The following is a 13,648-nucleotide window of genomic DNA, read 5'->3' on the forward strand; positions in this document are numbered from 1 at the left end:
CTGGGAAAAAGTCAGTAATAAATGTTAACAAAGTCCCACTCAGTTCACATCGCCATCATAGTCTCTGTCCAGAGCATATGTCAGCACAATCTCTGTTCTGAAGGGAGCAAAAATAAAATGGCATAAAAACAATCAACAAAGTGTTTTACTAATGCCTCTCCTATTTGCATAGGACACCCCCCAGCCTGTGAAATTTGACTCACAAGTAGTGCATGTGACCCCTCACCCCCGAAAAAATGAATAAAAAGTTATCAAAAAGTCATAAGTACCCCAAAATGGTACCAATAAAGCTATAGGTGTCAGGGTATGGCGATGTAAATAACATTTCTTTAAAAAAAAAAAAAAAAATTTAAGTAGTAAAACAATTACAACTACTGACTGACAGAACACATTTGTCATGTAATTTTTATTGAACAGTGAATGCTGTAAAAACAAAACCCAAAAAGCCATAGCAGAATTGTGTAATTTTTATTTTTTAAATTTTCACCCCACAAAGATCCCTCCCCCCATTTTCCACTACCAGATATGGTAACTTAAAGTTGTACCTATGAAACTGACTGACCTGTTACATGTGTGCTTGGGAGCTAAAGACATCTGTGTTGGTCCCATGTTCATATTTACGGCACGCATTCGCTGTGGCATTGTTTCGATAAGCTTCTGCAATGTCACAAGATTTATTTCCATCCAGTGTTGTATTAATTTTTCACCAAGATCTTGCATTGATGATGGTAGAGTCTGACTGCTGCAGCGCATCCCAAAGATTCTCAATGGTGTTAAGGTCTGGACTCTGTGGTGGCCAATCCATGTGTGAAAATGATGTCTCATGCTCCCTGAACCACTCTCTCACAATTTGAGCCTGATGAATCCTGGCATTGTCATCCTGGAATATGCCCGTGCCATCAGGTAAGAACAAATCCATTGATGGAATAACCTGGTCATTCAGTATGTTCAGGTAGTCAGCTGACCTCATTCTTGGAGCACATACTGTTGCTGAACCTAGACCTGACCAACTGCAGCAACCCTATATCATAGCACTGCCCCCACAGGCTCGTATAGTAGGCACTAGGTATGATGGGTGCATCACTTCATCTGCCTCTCTTCTTACCCTGATGCGCCCATCACTCTGGAACAGGGTAAATCTTGACTCATCAGACCACATTACCTACTTCCATTGCTCCAGAGTCCAATCTTTATGCTCCCTAGCAAATTGAAGCCTTTTTTCTGGTTTGCCTCACTGATTAGTGGTTTTCTTACGGCTACACAGCTGTTCAGTCCCAATCCCTTGAGTTCCCTTCGCATTGTTCGTGTGGAAATGCTCTTACTTTCACTATTAAACATAGCCCTGAGTTCTACTGTTGTTTTTCTTCAATCTGATTTCACCAAATGTTTAAGAGATCAACGATCACGATCATTCAGGATTTTTTGCCCGCCACATTTCTTCCTCGAATAAGATGGGTCCCCACTATCCTTCCAGTTTTTATTAATGCGTTGGACAGTTTTTAACCCAATTTTAGTAGTTTCTGCAATATCCTTGGATGTTTTCTCTGCTTGATGCATGCCAAATACGATGCTAAATAACTTATTGCCAGCTGAAAGATAATCGCCCATGCAGTAATTATCCAATAGGAGGCTCATAAATATTTGCTTCGTTAAATCCAGGTGGCGACTTTTTTTTTGGACAGGCAGTGTATGTGCCTGCATTCTTGAGAAAAATTGAGTTTTAATATATGCAAATGATCCTCTAGTAGCAATGGAGGCTTTGTGTTTACACCTAGTGGCTCTGCTGTTATGTTATAATAAATGTGTTGCTGATTCACCTAGAGGCTCCGCTTTCTCTGCAACTGCCCCATCCTCTGCACTTTGATTCTTTGATTGGCTGGGCCAGGCAGTGTAAACGTCATCACTGCCTGGCCCTCTTAATAATAGTGAAGAGGGTGCGGCAGTTGCAGAGATAGCAGAGACTCTAGGTGTAACGGCAACACATATATTAAAACATAATTTTTGTCAGCAACTAAAAAATCTAAAAACTTTTTGTCGTATTAACCCTTTCCTGATGCAGCAATTTTCTGCTTTTGCATTTCCGTTTTTCGCTCCCTGACTTCCCGTAGCCATAACTTTTTTATTTTTCCGTTCACATAGCCGTATGGAGGCTTGGTTTTTGCAGGACAAGTTGGACTTTCTGGAACCATTTCATATTGCATAGAATGAAGTGGGAAGCTGGAAAAAAATTCCAAATGGAGTGGAATTGGAAAAAAAAAGCATTTCCACCTAGCGTTTTTTCGATACCAAAATTTTGATTCGGTTTCAATATCATAAAAAAGTATTGCAATAATCGATACCATGAGAAAAAAATAAAACACCAAAAAAGCTGTGTGCATTCCGCATTTTATGGAACGTCTGGCCCATAATTGAACAGTCCTATCCTATTTTTTGGAGGGGCAAGGTGGCTAAAAAAAAATTGTGAATCGTGCGGTTTTTATATATATTTTTTTCTGTTATGGCAGTCACCGGATAGGAGTTTTTTTTTAAATATTTTAATAGTTTGGACTTTTTAGACGTAGCGATAAGTAATATGTTTATTTATTGTTTATATATTTTATATGTAAAATTGGGAAATGGGGCGATTTATACTTAATAATTTGTTGTTTTTTTGAAAACTTTTTAAAATTTATTTAATAACTATTGCCCTTAGGGGCTAGATATTTTAATCCCTTGTCCTATTCACCCTAATAGATCTCTATTAGGATTAATAGGACTTTGCACTCTCCCTGCTGCCCTGTGCATAATGCACACAGCAGCAGGGAGCCTACCATGGCAGCCAGGGCTTCAGTAGCGTCCTGGCTGCCATGGTAACCGATCAGAGCCCCAGGATTACACTGCTGGGGCTCTGATCAGAACTGCCACTGTACCACCAATGAGGAGGAGGGGACCCTGTGGCCACTGCCACAAATGATTGTAATACTGTGGGGGGGGGGGGCGCACTGCGCCACCAATGATAATTAACCTTTAATACAGACGCAGGAGGCGGGTACCGCCGGAACCCGCCTCCTGTATTTGTATTAAAGGTTAATTACAGAATGAAAAAAATAATATAACCGCTCCACTAATCAGTCCAAGCACAGTTTGTTCAGACAGACAAGGACAATGCAATTTTGAACAAATTGTGTGGCTGCAGGGGGATGGGAATCTTCTGACGACTCTCTGATTGTCATACATAGAGCTGGTCTTTTTTTCTAGAAATGGAGTGATAAGATGAGCTCTAAAGCCCGCCCATTAGTGCCAATGTTGTCACCAGGCTCACTGCTAGGCGGAAGCCTCTGCCTAGCTTACCATGGAGAGCCCGGTAGGGCACCGAATCTCCCAAAAAAAACTTTGAATGAAACGCACAGGACAAAAGAGAGCATCAGAGCATGAAAACAAAATTAAAACAATCAAAATGGTAACAATGAAAGCTAAAATATCATCCTGCAAAAAGCAAGCCCCCACACAGAAAGGCTGTCAAAAAATGAGTCTTGGAATTCTCAGCACAAAAACATAATTTTGTAAATACAAGTGTTTTTGTTATATAAGTATTATTATTAAAGCTACATAAATATGCCATTCCGACTGATCCACAGAATAATGTTGTTATATTATTTATATCACACAGTGAACACTGAAAATAAATGTAAAAAAAAAGTTGAAATGGCTGTTTTTTGATCTTCACCCCCCCAAAGAAATTACTAAAAGTTATTTAATACATAATACGTAACCCAAATTAGTTCCTAGACCTTGTCCCACATATTTCAAAGTCTCGTACAGCTAAACTGAAGTAAAAATATAAAATTTATGACCACAGAGGGGGAAAATGTTACTGGTCCTTAACGCATAATGCTATACATGTACAGCATTATGCGCCCGCATTTGTATGGAGCTGTATCATACAGCAGGCACCTGGCCGTAATGACGGGGGATGGCAATCACGCCGCACCCGTCATTTAACCCCTCAAATGCAGTGTTCAATGTTGATCTTCACATCTGTGAGACAAGGCAGAGGGATGTGGCTCCCTCTACCTTCTGATCGGAGCCCCCGCAGTGAAATTGCAGGGCTCTGATTGGTTACCATGAGAGTCTGGACGCTGCTGAAGCCTTCCAGGCCTTCCATGGTAAGCTTTGCTGCACTGTGCACTAGAGTTGCACCAGGTATCGAATTACCGATACCCAATCGATAGTTTTGTACCGGTATCGATTCGATACCTGGATTTGCCTTTTACCGATATTCGGCTGAGCTACTGCACAGCCTAGTATCGCAGTATATGGCACACGTCGCTCTCAGCACGCGCCATGTTCCCTCAGCAGCACAGTGGAGAAGGAAGCAGTCTCTCCCTCCCCCTGTGCCGCTGCCACCAATGAGAAGAGAGAGGGGAAGAGGAGGGGAGGGGCTGTGGCCACTGCACCACCAATGAAGATAACTAAACCATTAATACAAATACAGGAGGCAGGTTCCGGCGGCAGAATGACATAGCCGGCACCCGACCTCTATGACAGGGATCAGCGATCAGCGGCAGTTAACCCCTCAAGTGTGCCCACAGTATTAAAAACATTGGTGGCGCAGTGCACACCCCCAACCCCCCCCAGTATTAAATCATTGTTAGCAGTGGCTACAGGGTCCCCTCCCCTCCTCCTCATTGGTGGTGCAGTGGCAGTTCCGATCGGAGCCCCAGCAGTGTAATCGCGGGGCTCCGATCGGTTACCATGGCAGCCAGGACGCTACTGAAGCCTTGGCTACCATGGTAAATTCCCTGCTGCTGTGTGCACAAAGGGAGAGTGTAAAGTCCTATTCACCCTAATAGATCTCTTAAAAGATCCCAAGTTCTAGCCCCCTAAGTGGCCTAATAGATAATAAATAAAAAGTTAAAGGAGTATTCCCATCTCAGACAATGGGGGCATATCACTAGGATATGCCCCCATTGTCTGATAGCTGCGGGTCCCACCACTGGGACCCGCACCTACAATGATAACGAAGCGCGGAGCGCTGTGGCTGGAGGACCCCGGATTTCCTGGGTTCCGTCCACCACCAAGCGCTGCTCCCATAGAAGTGAATGCCAGCGCTCGGCTATTTTCGGCGGCCCCATAGAAATGAATGGAGGGCGGCTCAGCATGCGCAGTGTGCCCTCCATTCATTTCCCGGCTCCGTTCTCATCCTAGTGATATGCCCCCATTGTCTGAGATGGGAATACTCCTTTAACTTTTTATTTATTATCTATTAGGCCACTTAGGGGGCTAGAACCTGGGATCTTTTAAGAGATCTATTAGGGTGAATAGGAATTTACACTCTCCCTTTGTGCACAAAAAAAAGTTAAAAGAAAAATACTAAAATATTAAACGTTTAAGTAACTTCTTTTCCCAATTTTACATATAAAAATATAAAAACAATTAAAAAAACATATTCGGTATCGCCGCATCCAAAAATGTCTGAATATTAAAATTTTTAAGAATTTCCTGTGCAGTGAATGCCGTAATGGAAAAAAAATAAAAACATGCAATTTGCAATTTTTTTTGTCATCTTGCCCTGCCCCCCAAAAAATGGAATAACAAAAATGGTACCAATAAAGACTAGTTTGTTACACAAAAAACAAGCCCTCATACAGCTCTGTAGACGAACCTATAAAAAATGTTATGGCTATCAGAAAGTGGCAATGCAGAGAAAATTTAGATTTTTTTTCAAAGGTTTTTCAAAGTAATTAAACAAAATAAAAACTATACAAGTTTAGTATCCCTGTAATCCTATTGAGCTGCAGAATAAGGATATCATGTCATTTTTAGAGCACAACACAGTGAACGCTGTGATGTCAAAACCCCAAAAACCTTGGCGAAATTTTTATTTTTTGCAATTTTACCCCATAAAGAATTTTTGCCCATTTTCAAAACAAGACATGGTCAATTAAATGGTGACTTTTTTTTATGCATCTTGTCCTGCAAAAGGCTATGTGAACGGAAAATTTTAAAAGTTATGGCTATTTCAAAATTTAAAATAGGCCCAGTCTTTAATGGGTTAAGAGTAAAATCAGTTACATCACTAAGGTGATTAAAGTCACTATATTTACTTCAGACAGAAATTCTAAATACACAGTAAAAAATAGTAACTTTTTGTGAAGGTTTTTCCTATTTTAATGAAAGTTGTAGAGTAATAAAGTTTATTGACAAAGTAAAAAAAAAAATTCCCCATAAAAAGAGGTTTTATTTTGAAAAAGTGGCAAAAAAAACCCTACACGTACACATATATGGTATTGCCGCTTTGTACACAACCCATGTAAAAAAAGAAACATTTTAAACCCTTTTTTGACCCCCCATTGACTATACAGTCAGGTCCATAAATATTGGGACATCGACACAATTCTAACATTTTTGGCTCTATACACCACCACAATGGATTTGAAATGAAATGAACAAGATGTGCTTTAACCCCTTAGGGACACAGCCTTATTTCACCTTAAAGGGTTTCTACCACTTCATTTTCACATAATTAGCTTTCAGACACTAGCGATCCGCAGATCGCTAGTGTCTGAAAGCTAATTATGTGAAAATGAAGTGGTAGAAACCCTTTAAGGACCAGGCCATTTTTTGCAAATCTGACCAGTGTCATTTTAAGTGCTGATAACTTTTAAACGCTTTGACTTATCCAGGCCGTTCTGAGATTGTTTTTTTGTCACATATTGTACTTCATGACACTGGTAAAATGAAGTCAAAAAAATTATTTTTTTTGCCTAAAAAAATACCTAATTTACCAAATATTTGGAAAAATTTGCAAGGCTTACATAATAGAAACCACCCAAAAATGACCCCATTCTATAAACTACACCCCTCAAGGTATTCAAAACTGATTTTACATACGTTGTTAACCCTTTAGGTGTTGCACAAGAGTTATTGGCAAATGGGGATGAAATTTGAGAATTTAATATTTTTGCCTAATTTTCCATTTTAACCCATTCATCCACTAACAAAGCAAGGGGTAACAGCCAAAGAAGACTGTATCTTTATTGCCCTGACTCTGCCGTTTACAGAAACACCCCATATGTGGCCGTAAACTACTGTACGGCCACACAGCGGGGCGTAGAGTGAAAGGTGCGCCGTTTGGTTTTTGGAAGGCAGATTTTGCTGGACTGTTTTTTTTGACACCATGTCCCATTTGAAGCCCCCCTGATGCACCCCTAGAGTAGAAACTCCATAAAAGTGACCCCATCTAAGAAACTACACCCCTCAAGGTATTCAAAACTGATTTTACAAACTTTGTTAACCCTTTAGGTGTTGCACAAGATTTAATGGAAAATAGAGATACAATTTCAAAATTTCACATTTTTGGCAGATTTTCCATTTTAATAATTTTTTTCCAGTTACAAAGCAAGGGTTAACAGCCAAACAAAACTCATTATTTATGGCCCTGATTCTGTAGTTTACAGAAACACCCCATATGTGGTCGCAAACTGCTGTACGGGCACACGGCAGGGCGCAGAAAGAAAGGAATGCCATACGGTTTTTGGAAGGCAGATTTTGCTGGATTGTTTTTTTTGACACCATGTCCCATTTGAAGCCCCCTGATGCACCCCTAGAGTAGAAACTCCAAAAAAGTGACCCCATTTTAGAAACTATGGGATAGGGTGGCAGTTTTGTTGGTACTAGTTTAGGGTACATATGATTTTTGGTTAATCTATATTACACTTTTTGTGAGGCAAGGTAACAAGAAAAAGCTTTTTTGGCACCGTTTTTTTTTGTTATTTACAACATTCATCTAACAGGTTAGATCATGTGGTATTTTTATAGAGCAGGTTGTCACGGACGTGGCGATACCTAATATGTATAAAAAAAATATATTTTTGTAAGTTTTACACAATGATTTCATTTTTGAAACAAAAAAAAATCATGTTTTAGTGTCTCCATAGTTTGAGAGCCATAGTTTTTTCAGTTTTTGGGCGATTATCTTAGATAGGGTCTAATTTTTTGTGGGATGAGATGACGGTTTTATTGGCACTATTTTGGGGTGCATATGACTTTTTGATCGCTTGCTACTACACTTTTTGTGACGTAAGATGACAAAAAATAGCTTTTTTTACACCGTTTTTATTTTTATTTTTTTACGGTGGTCACCTGAGGGGTTAGGTCATGTGATATTTTTTCAGAGCCGGTCGATACGGACGCGGCGATACCTAATATGTATACTTTTTTTTTTATTTATGTACGTTTTACACAATGATTTCATTTTTGAAACCCAAAAAATCATGTTTTAGTGTTTCCATAGTCTAAGAGCCATAGTTTTTTCAGTTTTTGGGCGATTATCTTGGGTACGGTATGATTTTTGTGGGATGAGATGATGGTTTGATTGGTACTATTTTGGCGTACATGCGACTTTTTTGATCACTTTTATTACCTTTTTTGGGAAGTAAGGTGGGCAAAATTTCAATTTCCTCATAGATTATTTTTATTTTTTTATGGCGTTCACCGTGCGGGGAAAGTAACATGACCGTTTTATAGATCAGGTCGTTACGGACGCGGCGATACCTAATATGTGTAGTGTATTTTATTTTTTTAATTTTTATTCAGTGATAAACGTGTTTTTTTTTACTTTACTTTTTTCACTTTTTTTTTACATTTTTTGACCCAGACCCACTTGGTTCTTGAAGATCCAGTGTGTCTGATGTCTGTATAATACAGTACAGTACAGTATATAGTGTACTGCACTGTATTTTACTTACCCGTTGTCTGAACAGATCTATGCCTTTAGCACAGATCTGTTCAGCACCATGGACAGCAGGATGCCTGAGAAGGCGTCCTGTTGCCATGGGAACCTTCCCCATCTGCTCAGTTGTAGTCACAACTTCGCAGACGGGGAAGGGTAAGGAGGGGGGCTGTCTGGGGGCTCTCTCCCATCGGGGGCTGCAAAGGCACAGCAGCCCCCCGATGGGAGAGAGAGGGAGCTCCCTGAGCTGTTAACCTTTTCCATACAGCGGTCCGTACGGACCGCGGTATGGAAAGGGTTAAACGGCTGACATCGCATCACAGATGTCAGCCGTTTATACCAGAGTGTCAGCAATGTGCTGACACTCTGGTATACCCACTGGCCACCAACGATTATTCAAGGGGAGGCAGGCGGGGGATCGCGATCCCACCTGCCGCACTGCCCGCCTCCCGCACCACCCGCAACCCCCCCCCCTGCACCTCCTACCAGGATAAAATCATTCAGGGGTGCAGGGGGGGGAGATAAATATATATTTTAGGAATACTAAAGTTTCTGATCCCCGCGGTCCCTGACCCTGATTAGAAACTACAGAAAGCGCAGCAAACCGCAGGTCTGAATTGACCTGCGGTTTGCTGCGATCGCCGACATGGGGGGTCACGGGACCCCCCCGCGCATTTAGCCTAGGTGCCTGCTCAATGATTTGAGCAGGCACCTTGTTCTGATCACCGCCGGCCGGGCGGCAGTGATCGGAACAACACATGATGTACCGGTACGTCATGTGTCCTTAAGAGGTTAACTGCAGACTGTCAGCTTTATTTGAGGGTATTTACATCCAAATCAGGTGAACGGTGTAGGAATTACAACAGTTTGCATATGTGCCTCCCACTTGTTAATGGACCAAAAGTAATGGGACATAATAATAATCATAAATCAAACTTTCACTTTTTAATACTTGGCTGCAAATCCTTTGCAGTCAATTACAGCCTGAAGTCTGGAACGCATAGACATCACCAGACGCTGGGTTTTATCCCTGGTGATGCTCTGCCAGGCCTCTACTGCAACTATCTTCAGTTCCTGCTTGTTCTTGGGGCATTTTCCCTTCAGTTTTGTCTTCAGCAAGTGAAATGCATGCTCAATCGGATTCAGGTCAGGTGATTGACTTGGCTATTGCATAACATTCCACTTCTTTCCCTTAAAAAACTCTTTGGTTGCTTTTGCAGTATGCTTTGGGTCATTGTCCATCTGCACTGTGTAGCGCCGTCCAAGGAGTTCTGAAGCATTTGGCTGAATATGAACAGATAATATTGCCCGAAACACTTCAGAATTCATCCTGCTGCTTTTGTCAGCAGTCAGTGACATCATCAATAAATACAAGAGAACCAGTTCAACTGGCAGCCATACATACCCACACCATGACACTACCACCACCATGCTTCACTTCCTTTCCTTCTCCATACTCTTCTCTTCCCATCACTCTGGTACAAGTTGATCTTGGTCTCATCTGTCCATAGGATGTTGTTCCAGAACTGTGAAGGCTTTTTTAGATGTCGTTTGGCAAACTCTAATCTGTCCTTCCTGCCTAATGTTTTTGCTATCTCTCTGATGCGTTTGTTTTGTTTTTTCAGCCTAATGATGGCTTGCTTCACTGATAGTGACAGCTCTTTGAATCTCATCTTGAGAGTTGACAGCAACAGATTCCAAATACAAATAGCACACTTGAATTGAACTCTGGACCTTTTATCTGCTCATTATTATTGGGATAATGAGGGAATAACACACACCTGGCCATGGAACAGCTGAGAAGCCAATCGTTCCATTACTTTTGGTCCCTTAACAAATGGGAGGCACATATGCAAACTGTTGTAGGTCCTACACCGTTCACCCGATTTGGATGTAAATACCCTCAAATTAAAGCTGTCAGTCTGCAATTAAAGCACATCTTGTTTGTTTCATTTCAAATCCATTGTGGTGGTGTATAGAGCCAAACATTTTAGAATTGTGTCGATGTCACAATATTTATGGACCTGACTGTATATACGGCCAGGCAGTCATCTCTGCATGGACATTTCTGCGGAAGTAGGGAGCCGGCTGTCAGTGAGAGCCATGCCCCACAGAGAAGGCAGGGATGTTTTTCCACCATCCCTGTCTTCCCCATCACCCTGTACGTAGCTCTGAACGAGCACTTTGTATAGAGCTCCAGTTCCAGCAGTAATGTGATCGCAAGTGCCCGGGAGTCTGCGCAAGATGCTGATCCTTCGAGGATCGCAGACATTTAACTCCTCAGATGCCCTTGTCAAATGTGACCACAGCATCTGAGATCACAAATCCGGAAGTGCTGAGCTTCTGTGCCTGGAATGGTTTTCCCACGTTGCGATCGGGGGAGCTGTTCATTGTCTGAAAGGCCAGGTACAGTATATTCCAATGTAGGCCTGGAGGTGACAGCACTGCGTTGGAATGTACCAATCTTTGTACACTGCTCAAAAAAATAAAGGGAACACTTAAACAACACAATGTAACTCCAAGTCAATCACACTTCTGTGAAATCAAACTGTCCATTTAGGAAGCAACACTGAGTGACAATCAATTTCACATGCTGTTGTGCAAATGGGATAGACAACAGGTGGAAATTATAGGCAATTAGCAAGACACCCCCAATAAAGGAGTGGTTCTGCAGGTGGTGACCACAGACCACTTCTCAGTTCCTATGCTTCCTGGCTGATGTTTTGGTCACTTTTGAATGCTGGCGGTGCTTTCACTCTAGTGGTAGCATGAGACGGAGTCTACAACCCACACAAGTGGCTCAGGTAGTGCAGCTTATCCAGGATGGCACATCAATGCGAGCTGTGGCAAGAAGGTTTGCTGTGTCTGTCAGAGTAGTGTCCAGAGCATGGAGGCGCTACCAGGAGACAGGCCAGTACATCAGGAGACGTGGAGGAGGCCGTAGGAGGGCAACAACCCAGCAGCAGGACCGCTACCTCCGCCTTTGTGCAAGGAGGAACAGGAGGAGCACTGCCAGAGCCCTGCAAAATGACCTCCAGCAGGCCACAAATGTGCATGTGTCTGCTCAAACGGTCAGAAACAGACTCCATGAGGGTGATATGAGGGCCCGACATCCACAGGTGGGTGTTGTGCTTACAGCCCAACACCGTGCAGGACGTTTGGCATTTGTCAGAGAACACCAAGATTGGCAAATTCGCCACTGGCGCCCTGTGCTCTTCACACTGAGCACATGTGACAGACGTGACAGAGTCTGGAGACGCCGTGGAGAACGTTCTGCTGCTTGCAACATCCTCCAGCATGACCGGTTTGGCATTGGGTCAGTAATGGTGTGGGGTGGCATTTCTTTGGAGGGCCGCACAGCCCTCCATGTGCTCGCCAGAGGTAGCCTGACTGCCATTAGGTACCGAGATGAGATCCTCAGACCCCTTGTGAGACCATATGCTGGTGCGGTTGGCCCTGGATTCCTCCTAATGCAAGACAATGCTAGACCTCATGTGGCTGGAGTGTGTCATCAGTTCCTGCAAGACGAAGGCATTGATGCTATGGACTGCCCCGCCCGTTCCCCAGACCTGAATCCAATTGAGCACATCTGGGACATCATGTCTCGCTCTATCCACCAACGTCACGTTGCACCACAGACTGTCCAGGAGTTGGCAGATGCTTTAGTCCAGGTCTGGGAGGAGATCCCTCAAGAGACCATCCGCCACCTCATCAGGAGCATGCACAGGCGTTGTAGGGAGGTCATACAGGCACGTGGAGGCCACACACACTACTGAGCCTCATTTTGACTTGTTTTAAGGACATTACATTAAAGTTGGATCAACCTGTAGTGTGTTTTTCCACTTTGATTTTGAGTGTGACTCCAAATCCAGACCTCCATGGGTTGAAAAATTTGATTTCCATTTTTTAATTTTTGGGTGATTTTGTTGTCAGCACATTCAACTATGTAAAGAACAAAGTATTTCAGAAGAATATTTAATTAATTCAGATCTAGGATGTGTTATTTTTGTGTTCCCTTTATTTTTTTGAGCAGTGTATATTGTAATGGATAAAATTCCATTACTTTATACAAATTGCAGTCCAGTGATTGCATGTTATATTCCCCTAGGGTGACAAAAAAAAGGTTTAAATCACCTCCATTTCCCCAAAATAAAAAGAAATAAGCCACTAAAAAAAATAAACATCATAGGCATTGCTGCATCCCAAAATTCCCATACCATAAAAAATTTATCCCATACAGCAAATGGCATAACGGGGAAAAAAAATGTAAATGGCTGATTCGACATTTTTTTTATTACTTCTTTTCCCCAAAAAAGTTAAATGAAAGTGATCGAAAAATCATACACACAGCAAAATGGTACACTGAAAAGTACAGATAGTGCCACAAAAAATGAGCCCACACACAGCTCTGTAGACGCAACTATAAAAAAATGGGGGTCAGAATATGGCAATAAAAAGAAAAAAATATATTTTTTCAAAGTTTTTTTTTCTTGTATTAAAAGGAGTCTTTCACCTAAAATCACCATTATAGAACACTAACATCAGGATCTCCATTACATTCCTATATTAGAATGCTACCTTCCATATTGCTGTCCATTGCAGATTTTCTCTGAAAAACACTTTTATTCTGATTACGTCCTCCTCTTAGTGAGAAATCCAGCGCCGTTCAACAGATTTGCCGCGCCTGCGCACTTCATTCCCCATTATGGGCAGAGGCACAAGGCCGGCTAGATCAGGATGTACGGGCCGGCACATGCGCATTAAATGCTCTTGTGCCTCTGCCCATAATGGAGAATGAAGTGCGCAGGCGCGGCAAACCTGTTGAACGGCGCTGGCGCTGGATTTCTCACTAAGAGGAGGATGTAATCAGAAGAACCTAGGGCGGGCCAGAGGGGTGAAAGGGGAAGGGTTTCATATGAAAAGCAACGAGGGGCC

The sequence above is a fragment of the Bufo bufo genome, chromosome 2 (assembly GCF_905171765.1).
Source record: "Bufo bufo chromosome 2, aBufBuf1.1, whole genome shotgun sequence".
NCBI lineage: Eukaryota > Metazoa > Chordata > Amphibia > Anura > Bufonidae > Bufo > Bufo bufo.